The 12,395-nt window shown below is 49.8% G+C and overlaps 1 protein-coding gene across 2 annotated transcripts in view; it reads left to right on the top strand.

Annotated features, from left to right (window-relative positions):
* The window catches only part of LOC123110792 (2-alkenal reductase (NADP(+)-dependent)), a 33,816-nt gene that overhangs the window by 2,451 nt on the left and 18,970 nt on the right, over positions 1-12,395 (top strand). Inside the window, exon 1 of one of the 2 annotated variants that reach the window (XM_044531399.1) lies at positions 2,501-2,542. The exons of the other annotated variant lie outside the window; for it this stretch is intronic. The gene's annotated coding sequence lies outside the window, so the exon portion shown is untranslated. Of the gene's footprint in view, positions 1-2,500; positions 2,543-12,395 lie in introns of those variants that run through there. 2 annotated transcript variants of the gene reach the window in all.

Raw genomic sequence — 12,395 nt, 5'->3', positions numbered from 1 at the left:
GAATCACTTGCGGGTACTCAATGAGCTGACCCGACTTTAGTCACCATCTGTATAGTATGTATGTAGTATAGTATATACCCGTGATCACCTCCCAAGTGATCACGGCCCGATAGTATAGCAAGGCAGACTGACAAGAATGTAGGGCCAATGATGATACACTAGCATCCTATACTAAGCAATTAGGATTGCAGGTAAGGTATCAACAGATGTAGCGACAATGTCAGGCTATGCATCAGAATAGGATTAACGAAAGCAGTAACATGCTACACTACTCTAATGCAAGCAGTATAGAGGAGAATAGGCGATATCTGGTGATCAAGGGGGGGGGGCTTGCCTGGTTGCTCTGGCAAGAGAGAGGGGTCATCAACTCCGTAGTCGAACTGGGCAGCAGCAGCGTCGGTCTCGTAGTCTACCGGAGAGAAGAGGGGGAAGAAACAATGAATACCAAGTAAACAGATGCATATCGATGCATGACATGTCAAGAAGCGATGCTAAGCGTGCCCTAACGTGGTATAAGGTGGTACTGGTCAAGGGGGAATCATCCGGGAAAGTATTCCCGGTGTTTCGTGTTTTCGGGCAGAGGAGCCGAAGGGGGAAAGTTGCGGGTTCGATAGGTTAGGGGGGTGTGGTGGACGAACGGACTGCGTATCCGGAATCGTCTCGTCGTTCTGAGCAACTTTCATGTTGAAAATATTTTAATCCGGATTACGGATTAAAAGATATGATTTTTAAAAGATTTTATTAATTTCAGGAATTTAATTAATTATTTAATTAATTTCGAAATTGCATTTATGACATCAGCATGATGTCATGCTGACATCATCAGTCAACAGGGTTGACTAAGTCAACCCGGACAGGTGGGTCCCGCATGTCATTCACTATTAACTTATTAACCTAATCAAAGTTTAACTAACCTTAGTTAATTAAGTTAATTAATGATTAGTGTTAATTAATTCAAAATTAATTAGTTTAATTAATTACCCAATTAATTTAACTAATGATTAGGGTTAATTAATCCGGAATTAACTAGATTAATTAATTGCTTAATTAATTAATTAATTAATTAATTAGCTAATTAATTTAATTCATTTCTATTTCCATTTTAGCTTCTGTTTTTATTTAAAACGTTCTTTGTTTTTGTTTTTTTTTTTTATTTGGGGGTGGGGGTGGGGGCCCCCACGTCAGTGGCCTGAGGCCAAACGGGCGGTGGGTGCGGGCGACGCGGGCGTTGCCCGAATCGGGCACGAACCAGGGCCGGTCGGGGCGCGACCCAGGGGCGGATCGGGGGCGCCCGAGGCACGGGGCCGGCGCGGCCGAGGCCACGACGCGGCCGCCGGCGGCGAGCGACGCCGGCGAGTCGGGGAGGGCGAACGGGGTGGGGGCTCGGGCCGGGGCCGAGCGTCGTGCGCGGGGGGGGGGGTGTGGCGCGTCGGTGCGCAGCCGCGGGGGGGGCCGAGCCGGCGACGGGGCCGGTCGGGGGCCACGGCGACGAGCGGGAGGGAGCCGGAGGGGGGCGTCGGTGCGGCGCGGAGGCCGGAACCGTCGCCGACGGGGGAGGGGGAAGAGAGGGGGCGAGAGGGGAGCCTCACAGGGGGAGGCAGGGGCTCGGCCGGTGGGCTCGATGGGGGGCGGGGAAGACCGTTGGGGAGGGGGTCGGGGGAGCGCGCCGGCGACGGGGCGGCGAGGCCGAGCCGCGGCGGCGGAGGCCGCGCGGGCTCGGGGGGGCGACGGAGGGGAGGGAGGGGAGCCTCCGGGCGGCGTCGGAGGAGGAGGGGAGGCCCGGGGCCGCGGTGGGCGGCGGGGGTCGGCGGCGAGGTGGGAGTGGCGCGGCGGGGTGGTCCGGTCGGGGGGGTGGTCTCCGCCCCCGATCCGATCGGGGAGAGGAGAGGGGCGAAGGGGGGGGAGTGCGGTCGGTGGCTAGGGTTATCTGCAGGGGTGGGGGGGTTATGCGGCCGGCGGCTGGGCCGGTGGGCCGGCCCATGGGGGGGGGAGGGGAATGGGCCAAAAGGGGGAGTGGGGAGGGGGCCGGCTGGCTGGGCCAGGGGGGGGTTATCCCCCTCTCTTTTATTTTGCTTTTCATTTATTATTTTCCTTTTCTGTTATTGGTTTATTTAAAATGCTCTGGCATTTTGTAAAAATTATTGCACCCCACCAATATTAGGTTAGTTATTTTAGAAAACCCCAGAACATTTTAGAACTTATTTTCGGAACTCGTTATCATTTGTTTTAGTTTTAAATTTTGTTTTAGGACGGGTCCGAATTAACGAGAGGTTATTTAACCGAACCGGGACGATTACTGTAGCATAACCACCCGGGCGTTACAAATCTCCTCCACTACAAGAAATCTCGTCCCGAGATTTAAGAGAGGGGTAAGGGGGAAGGTTCTGGTTACGAAATTCTAGCGAGTGTTCTCGGTCTTGGTTGCTCTTCTTGAAGAGGTCGATCCATTACATTGACATCTTCATTTCTCTGATTCAGGTCATCATGGTGATGTCGTCCTTTGCTTCCTTTGCTTCAGGATCTCCAACGTACTTACGACTAGGTAAGGGGCAGCTTGACTACGACAGAATGCTTGTGAGGGATACCACCTGGGGGTTAACCCATGAATTAGTATAAGATTATCTCTTGAGTCGAACATATCGAATACATCAAGAGTAAGGTACGAAGGTACAATAAGAGGTTCCAAGTGGATAGATAGTTGCTCGAAGTCTGAACCAGAGTGAGTAAGGGTTTCAGAGCAGCGAGAGTAAGTATTTGCGTCTGATACCAGAATAGAGCATTAGGAAGGTGGCCCGTGAATAAAATACGAAGCCAAGCACGAGGAATAACTTCGACAATAGGGTGTATAGGAGAGTCAGGTTTCGATCCAGTGGACCTGTGGGTTATGGGCCCACCATGTGGGTTAGAAGTAGGAAGGGCGGAGACGTCTTGCGTGATCATGCAAGCTAGGCATGTCAGGGGGGGGGTAGCCTGTCAATTATGTCGGCGGCAACGTCGATACCAAGGGCGAGGGACGAAGAGAACTACTTTCCTGCTCGTTCAACGAGGCGGACCAATAGGCAAAGTTCTCATCCATCGGTGGTTACCGGAATGTCATCAACAATAATAACAGGGTCTTACTGACAGAGTTGTACATCGGGGTGTTTGCACAAGCAGTGGATTATTACTGCTTATATCATATAGTTCATAGCAAAGGTCTAAACGAACCAATGGAAGGAAAATATGATCATCAGATTAAACAGAACAATGGAAAGGAAAATGTGTTTAAACACATATTTCAGGGGTATATCCTTCCTAATGACAAGCAGAGCATGATATCATGACAGGATATAAAGTAGAAAACCATTTAGGTAAGGGGGAAGGAATCTCATGATATTACCCATACAACGGTGTTAGGTTAAGTGATAAATAGAATTTAGCATCGTGCTTCAAACGTGCCTGTTGAAAATCGGAGTACCATTGACATGCTTCGAGATAGCAGTGACATGGTCTTCAGGTGAAGATCAGACTTTGGAAACACGAAGGATCCATCAAGAATAACTTGTAGAATAAGTCTTACAATTTCCTCATGGATGAATGGATAACCTTGCTGAAAAGGAATCTATAATGATAGGTCCTCCAGCCGGGGGGGGTGCTAGGCATGACATCAGGTTACCGGGTCATCAAAGGATCAACGTCATAACTCTTGGAAAGTTGTCCCAACCATCATATCTGACCGAGATTCAGATCCGATTGGTGTCAGGATACCTGAGATTCAGGATGTCCGAGAAGAAAAGGCGCAACACAAATCATTGATATGGCATTGCAAGCTTCTCGGGAAATGAACTAAGGGAGCGGGTTTCTGAAGCAATAGTTCACCATTAAACCAAGGAGGGGATGAGAAGGTGGCTGATGGGCTCAGCGACAATTCATCGAGAATTCCAAACGGATGGATTTCCACGATAATGTGAACAAGAAGATGACATTTGTCAGCTCAAATGATATAATGATGTATGCTCGAGGAAAACATACACAACTAAACATTGGTTGAAAGGTGCACCCGAAATATGGGCTGGGTTGCACGACCAACGTCGGAATGGTGATTCAATAATCAATAGTCTAAGAATTTCACTTCAAAGCAAGAGGCTTGCTAGAAGTTTTGAATTCACACGTCATAGCTCAATTGTCGGTATTCCGGTTGAAAACAATACGGGGGCCAAGGAATGAACGAAGATGGCAAGAAGTATTATGATATCAAGAATTCTTAAGAGGTGGTGAAATTCTCACCACATTCTTGACAAAAAGAGATGGTAATACTTCCGAGGTAAGGAAGATCAACTGCTGGGTAGCAGGGATCTCAAGGTTTACACAAAACACGAACAAGTTGTGTTGAATGGAAGGCAATAAAGTGGTCGATGAGAACAGGAATCATCGAGGGGCAAGGATGGTATTTCTCATCAGGAATTCAATTGATATCCTGGATGAGCTCAGGATGTTGATGGTCACGACACCTTTGTCGCGAGAGTTCATGAAGATGTAATCGATCGGCGACGACATCAAGTCAAAGCAATGATGAAGTGAAAGATTATTGGAACCAAGGGTACGATACAAACTCGAAACCAAGCTTTTTGTTCAAGGCGAAATGATATGACGATGAGGATTGACGTAAGGTTGGTTCATCGTCATAAATTGTGCTTCGAGAAGAAGGACCGGGTAGCACAGTTAAAATCACCACGACAATGATATAGCCAAACAGGCTAGGAATGATGTGATCGGGTACAAACTCGTACTTATAGAAGCTTACTGAAGAGTTGTTGAACCGTAGAGCGGACTCGGTTCAGTTATCGGTGTCTTTGGGTGTTCAATAACTCAGAGCCCGCGAAAAATTGGAATCAGTGGGAAGGTAGCACTTGATGAAGAGCTCATAAGAAGTTATGCAGTTCCATGATAATCTCGAGATACCAGGGGTAATACTCGATGACATATCAAAGTAGAGGTTGGACGGGGGTTATTGCTCTACAGAAGACAAGTGCTAAAACTTGCACGAGAAATGGTATTTAAAAGAGAACATGGTCGGAACCACGATTGCAAAAGGCCAGATCCTAGATATAAGATGAACTTATACCGAAGGAATAATTCATTTAAGAGAAGCTTTAATGATAAGATATACATCGTGTCCATGGGCATGAACACAAAGTTCAAGGTCGACTCCCACTTCTTCAATGTATAACCTTCCATTCACTTCTCGCTTTGATAAAGGCATTAGTGTTGAAAGTTTTACCTGGTGAAATACCAGATGAGTATGACTAGTGAAAACTCCCGAGTTCACACATATAAAGGAAGGCATAGGTTCAACCCGTCAGGGTATCATGGAAACATATACCACAAGCTTCAGTAGTAAATGCCACCAGCTCGAAAGCAGAGCATGGTTGGCCAAGCAGAGGATACAACTTAACAAAGGTATTATGTATCAGGGGAAGAACTCACAAAGTGATCAAGTGTGAAGGTCATTGTCGGATAACAATCCAACAAAGGACCTGATGGTCCACAAAGGATCCGATATGAGTATCGATACTCAACCAGAAGAGGAAGGAATGCAGATGCAACAGGTTATGGAAGCATCTGAATAATTCACAGCTTAAATGCAAAGGAATTATGATTTCCAAAACAAAGGATCAGAAGCAATGCTCTGATTAGGGGTGGATAAGTTGAATAGCCTTAGAGTACAATCAACAACAATTGGATTGGTCGAGAACCAATTCCCGTTAAAAGAATGGCATCTCAGCCAGAAAGGTAATTTATAAGGATCAATGATGATTGCGGGTATTCGCAAACATATTGAGTCAACAGACTCAAAATGATAATGACAAGGAATGTCAATATGACTACGAGACTTATGGGATTAACCATAATGCAAGCAAGCAAGAATTTCAAGAGCCAAAGGCTCCAGAGGATTTTCGGAAGATCGAATTGTATTTTGAAGACTTTTGTGACACATATGAACAACTGGGGTTGAGCGGATACTCGACAAGTGCGAGGATTTATTTGAAGGGGTATTCAAGTGGCAAGGAACTACTAGGCAGTAAGCTCAAGGGATTATCGAAACCACGACAAGTTTTTCAGGGTATCTTGTAATAACAAGACCAACTGGGGATGATATAAGAATAACAACTGTAAGTAGTTACCCATAAGGGTTGACGGTGGAAGGGGAATTGCAAACGCGATGAACACAAGTTCTCGGCCTAACAGCGGAAAGTATCTTCAGGGTCTTCACGTGCAGCAGACGATCATCAATAATAAGGGGCTCTCCGGGTGAAAATGATAACGAGATCCTAGTGTTAGATTTAGTAAGGTTCATTTAACCCGAATAGAAAAGATGTCAGAGTCCCAGAGTAAAGGTCGAGGAGTAAAAGATCCTAATACCACCCAATGGCGACGTGGGCCCATGGGCCGCACAGCCATGTTAGTAAAAGTTTTGTAAAGTCTAGACTCGACTTCGGCCAAGGAGTGTGGAAGGGGGATTCCTACAGGCAGTTGGCTCTGATACCAACTTGTGACGCCCCCGATTTAATCGTACACTAATCATGCACGCAAATGTGTACGATCAAGGTCAGGGACTCACGGGAAGATATCACAACCCAACTCTACAAATAAAATAAGTCATACAAGCATCATAATACAAGCCAGGGGCCTCGAGGGCTCGAATACAAGTGCTCGATCATAGACGAGTCAGCGGAAGCAACAATATCTGAGTACAGACATAAGTTAAACAAGTTTGCCTTAAGAAGGCTAGCACAAACTGGGATACAGATCGAAAGAGGAGCAGGCCTCCTGCCTGGGATCCTCCTAACTACTCCAGGTCGTCGTCAGCGGGCTGCACGTAGTAGTAGGCACCTCCGGTGTAGTAGGGGTCGTCGTCGACGGTGGCGTCTGGCTCCTGGACTCCAGCATCTGGTTGCGACAACCAGGTAGAAGGGAAAAGGGAAAAGAGGGAGAGAAGCAACCGTGAGTACTCATCCAAAGTACTCGCAAGCAAGGAGCTACACTACATATGCATGGGTATATGTGTAAGGAGGCCATATCGGTGGACTGAACTGCAGAATGCCAGAATAAGAGGGGGATAGCTAATCCTGTCGAAGACTACGCTTCTGGTAGCCTCCGTCTTGCAGCATATAGGAGAGAGTAGATTGTAGTCCTCCAAGTAGCATCTCCAAGTAGTATCTCCAAGCAGCATAGCATAATCCTACCCGGCGATCCTCTCCTCGTTGCCCTGCGGAAAAGCGATCACCGGGTTGTCTGTGGAACTTGGAAGGGTGTGTTTTATTAAGTATCCGGTTCTAGTTGTCATAAGGTCAAGGTACAACTCCAAGTCGTCCTGTTACCGAAGATCACGGCTATTCGAATAGATTAACTTCCCTGCAGGGGTGCACCACATAGCCCAACACGCTCGATCCCATTTGGCCGGACACACTTTCCTGGGTCATGCCCGGCCTCGGAAGATCAACACGTCGCAGCCCCACCTAGGCAAAACAGAGAGGCCAGCACGCCGGTCTAAACCTAAGCGCGCAGGGGTCTGGGCCCATCGCCCTGAGCACACCTGCACGTTGCGAGGGCGGCCGGAAGCAGACCTAGCCTAGTAGGCGTTCCAGTCCAATCCGGCGCGCGCCGCTCCGTCGCTGACGTCTGAAGTGCTTCGGCTGATACCACGACGTCGGGATACCCATAACTACTCCCACGTAGATGGTTAGTGCGTATAGGCTCGTAGCCAGACTCAGATCAAATACCAAGATCTCGTTAAGCGTGTTAAGTATCCGCGAACGCCGAACAGGGCCAGGCCCACCTGTCTCCTAGGTGGTCTCAACCTGCCCTGTCGCTCCGCCACAAAGTAACAATCGGGGGCCGTCGGGAACCCAGGCCCACCTCTACCGGGATGGAGCCACCTGTCCTTTCAGCCCCCTCGTCAGAATCACTTGCGGGTACTCAATGAGCTGACCCGACTTTAGTCACCATCTGTATAGTATGTATGTAGTATAGTATATACCCGTGATCACCTCCCAAGTGATCACGGCCCGATAGTATAGCAAGGCAGACTGACAAGAATGTAGGGCCAATGATGATACACTAGCATCCTATACTAAGCAATTAGGATTGCAGGTAAGGTATCAACAGATGTAGCGACAATGTCAGGCTATGCATCAGAATAGGATTAACGAAAGCAGTAACATGCTACACTACTCTAATGCAAGCAGTATAGAGGAGAATAGGCGATATCTGGTGATCAAGGGGGGGGGCTTGCCTGGTTGCTCTGGCAAGAGAGAGGGGTCGTCAACTCCGTAGTCGAACTGGGCAGCAGCAGCGTCGGTCTCGTAGTCTACCGGAGAGAAGAGGGGGAAGAAACAATGAATACCAAGTAAACAGATGCATATCGATGCATGACATGTCAAGAAGCGATGCTAAGCGTGCCCTAACGTGGTATAAGGTGGTACTGGTCAAGGGGGAATCATCCGGGAAAGTATTCCCGGTGTTTCGTGTTTTCGGGCAGAGGAGCCGAAGGGGGAAAGTTGCGGGTTCCATAGGTTAGGGGGGTGTGGTGGACGAACGGACTGCGTATCCGGAATCGTCTCGTCGTTCTGAGCAACTTTCATGTTGAAAATATTTTAATCCGGATAACGGATTAAAAGATATGATTTTTAAAAGATTTTATTAATTTCAGGAATTTAATTAATTATTTAATTAATTTCGAAATTGCATTTATGACATCAGCATGATGTCATGCTGACATCATCAGTCAACAGGGTTGACTAAGTCAACCCGGACAGGTGGGTCCCGCATGTCATTCACTATTAACTTATTAACCTAATCAAAGTTTAACTAACCTTAGTTAATTAAGTTAATTAATGATTAGTGTTAATTAATTCAAAATTAATTAGTTTAATTAATTACCCAATTAATTTAACTAATGATTAGGGTTAATTAATCCGGAATTAACTAGATTAATTAATTGCTTAATTAATTAATTAATTAATTAATTAGCTAATTAATTTAATTCATTTCTATTTCCATTTTAGCTTCTGTTTTTATTTAAAACGTTCTTTGTTTTTGTTTTTTTTTATTTGGGGGTGGGGGTGGGGGCCCCCACGTCAGTGGCCTGAGGCCAAACGGGCGGTGGGTGCGGGCGACGCGGGCGTTGCCCGAATCGGGCACGAACCAGGGCCGGTCGGGGCGCGACCCAGGGGCGGATCGGGGGCGCCCGAGGCACGGGGCCGGCGCGGCCGAGGCCACGACGCGGCCGCCGGCGGCGAGCGACGCCGGCGAGTCGGGGAGGGCGAACGGGGTGGGGGCTCGGGCCGGGGCCGAGCGTCGTGCGCGGGGGGGGGGGTGTGGCGCGTCGGTGCGCAGCCGCGGGGGGGGGCCGAGCCGGCGACGGGGCCGGTCGGGGGCCACGGCGACGAGCGGGAGGGAGCCGGAGGGGGGCGTCGGTGCGGCGCGGAGGCCGGAACCGTCGCCGACGGGGGAGGGGGAAGAGGGGGCGAGAGGGGAGCCTCACAGGGGGAGGCAGGGGCTCGGCCGGTGGGCTCGATGGGGGGCGGGGAAGACCGTTGGGGAGGGGGTCGGGGGAGCGCGCCGGCGACGGGGCGGCGAGGCCGAGCCGCGGCGGCGGAGGCCGCGCGGGCTCGGGGGGGCGACGGAGGGGAGGGAGGGGAGCCTCCGGGCGGCGTCGGAGGAGGAGGGGAGGCCCGGGGCCGCGGTGGGCGGCGGGGGTCGGCGGCGAGGTGGGAGTGGCGCGCGGCGGGGTGGTCCGGTCGGGGGGGTGGTCTCCGCCCCCGATCCGATCGGGGAGAGGAGAGGGGCGAAGGGGGGGGGAGTGCGGTCGGTGGCTAGGGTTATCCGCAGGGGTGGGGGGGTTATGCGGCCGGCGGCTGGGCCGGTGGGCCGGCCCATGGGGGGGGAGGGGAATGGGCCAAAAGGGGGAGTGGGGAGGGGGCCGGCTGGCTGGGCCAGGGGGGGTTATCCCCCTCTCTTTTATTTTGCTTTTCATTTATTATTTTCCTTTTCTGTTATTGGTTTATTTAAAATGCTCTGGCATTTTGTAAAAATTATTGCACCCCACCAATATTAGGTTAGTTATTTTAGAAAACCCCAGAACATTTTAGAACTTATTTTCGGAACTCGTTATCATTTGTTTTAGTTTTAAATTTTGTTTTAGGACGGGTCCGAATTAACGAGAGGTTATTTAACCGAACCGGGACGATTACTGTAGCATAACCACCCGGGCGTTACACGAATGATGCCCCATCGAGATTGCAAAACACCAAAGGCACGCTCGACATCCTTTCTAGCACTCTTTTGCTCTTGGGAAAATCTTTTTCTCTTCTCTCCGACAGGGTTGGGTATTGTCTTGACAATAGTGGTCCACTGAGGATAGATACCGTCACCCAGATAGTATCCTTTGTCGTAGTTGTGGCCGTTGACAGTAAAGTTCACCGGTGGGCTGTTGCCTTCGGCAAGCCTAGCAAACACTGGCGAGCGCTGAAACATGTTGATATCATTGTGTGATCCGGCCATACCAAAGAAAGAGTGCCAGATCCAGAGATCTTAAGACGACACGGCCTCTAGTATGACAGTGCAAGCCCTGACATGGCCCTTATACTACCCCTGCCAAGCAGAAGGGCAGTTCTTCCACTCCCAATGCATGCAGTCTATGCTACCAAGCATCCCTGGAAAGCCCCTGCTGGCATTCATCACCAACAAACGGGTTGTATCTTCAGCAGTCGGCTCTCTGAAGTACTCAGGGCCAAACACAGCAATAACAGCCTTGCAGAACTTATACAGGGACTCTAGGCAAATAGACCCGCTCATACGGACGTACTCGTCAATGATATCACCGGGCACCCCGTATGCAAGCATTCGGATGGCGGCAGTGCATTTCTGATAAGAGGGAAAACCAATCTTGCCAACGGCATCCTCTTAGCACTCGAAATAGTCATCATAGCCGACCATCCCCTCTCTAATACGGTTGATGCCTACTCATACGAAAACAGCGTCAGAATTTCTGATGTTTGAACAACGGGTTTGTTATATCAAAGTAGTCCTTCCAAAGAAGGAAATGTCCGCTCTCTCGGTTGCGATTCAACGATGGAAGGTGGCCCGGAATGGAGCCACGGAACAATGGCCGTTGGCTGTTGAGGTGGTGATGGACCAACACGGCAGCCAATATCTCCTCCTCGTCATTGGAGGACGAATTGTCGGAGTCGCAAAGAAAATTGTAAAAAAAGAACTCGTTGGCAGAGTCCATTTTGTACCTTGGCAAACTGTCGAACAGTTTGCGGGCGTCGGCGAAGGAGACGGCCGGCAAAGGGAGTCGCGGCGCGTACGGACCAGCTAGTTGTCCTATCGGCGTCCGACGAGCGTGCCGGTGAGGATCTGGCCGGGCGGCGAGGCGGCTTCTTGGTCGGGGGCGGCTATGTGGTGGGGGGCGGGGGTGTGGGAAGCAGTCGGCTCCCCAGCGGCAAGAGGGCGGTGGCGGGTGACGCGGGAGTGGGCGGCGTAGCTGGGCGGATGTGGAGGCGCTGGCAGCTGGCAGAGTCGCCGGCAAAAATGGGCGGCGGCGTCGACGACGAAGGAGGAGGGCAAGGGTTGTTGTTGGATGGGGGGAGGCCAATGTGCCACCGACCAGCGGGCCCGGAGAGGAGAGGGCGAGCGTGCGCGTATCCGCGCCGACGCAAATCCAGCTCAAAAATGGGTCGTCCATGGACGAAAAGCGGACGTCCGTCCGTTTGGATCGGCGCGTTAGGCCGCCTTTTGTGTCCGTGCCGATCTAAACGGACGGCGGCGTACGAAATGGGTCGCCCCGTTGAAGTTGCTCTTACTGTTTGGGTTGTCTCCTAATTTCTGCAGGAAATGAACTGTTTTATGTGTCCATCTAGTAATGAAACTGGCGCGCGTGCGCGAACCCAGCCCGCACTGCCGAATGTTTCTTTTCGGTTTTGAGCAGAATTCTATTTCTGTCGCCGCCTTCTCTTGGCAACTTTCCTTTTACGGTGAATTTTAAAAACAAGGTTTGGGATCACACGGCACTTGATTTGGTCGAATCTGGCAAGCTGGCCTCTGTTGAGTGTTCAGATCAAGTTTTTTAATATATCTATGAGATCGTAGAACATTTTTAGTATATCTATGAGATCGTAGCACATTTTTAATCTATCTATGAGATGGTAGTACAGTAGATTCCCCTACTTATATATATTAATATATTACTCCTTCTGTACGAAAATATAAGATGTTTTTACAGTTCAAACTGCAAAAACGTATTTTTTTTAGAGTACCCAAAGACGTACCATATCTTTATATAAGGGAGTAAAGATTACAAGAGACCAACGGTTGATGCGAACATCAATTGTCGGAACACCCACACCATA

Source organism: Triticum aestivum, chromosome 5B (assembly GCF_018294505.1).
Source record: "Triticum aestivum cultivar Chinese Spring chromosome 5B, IWGSC CS RefSeq v2.1, whole genome shotgun sequence".
Lineage (NCBI taxonomy): Eukaryota > Viridiplantae > Streptophyta > Magnoliopsida > Poales > Poaceae > Triticum > Triticum aestivum.
This window is presented reverse-complemented; position numbering and strand designations above follow the sequence as displayed.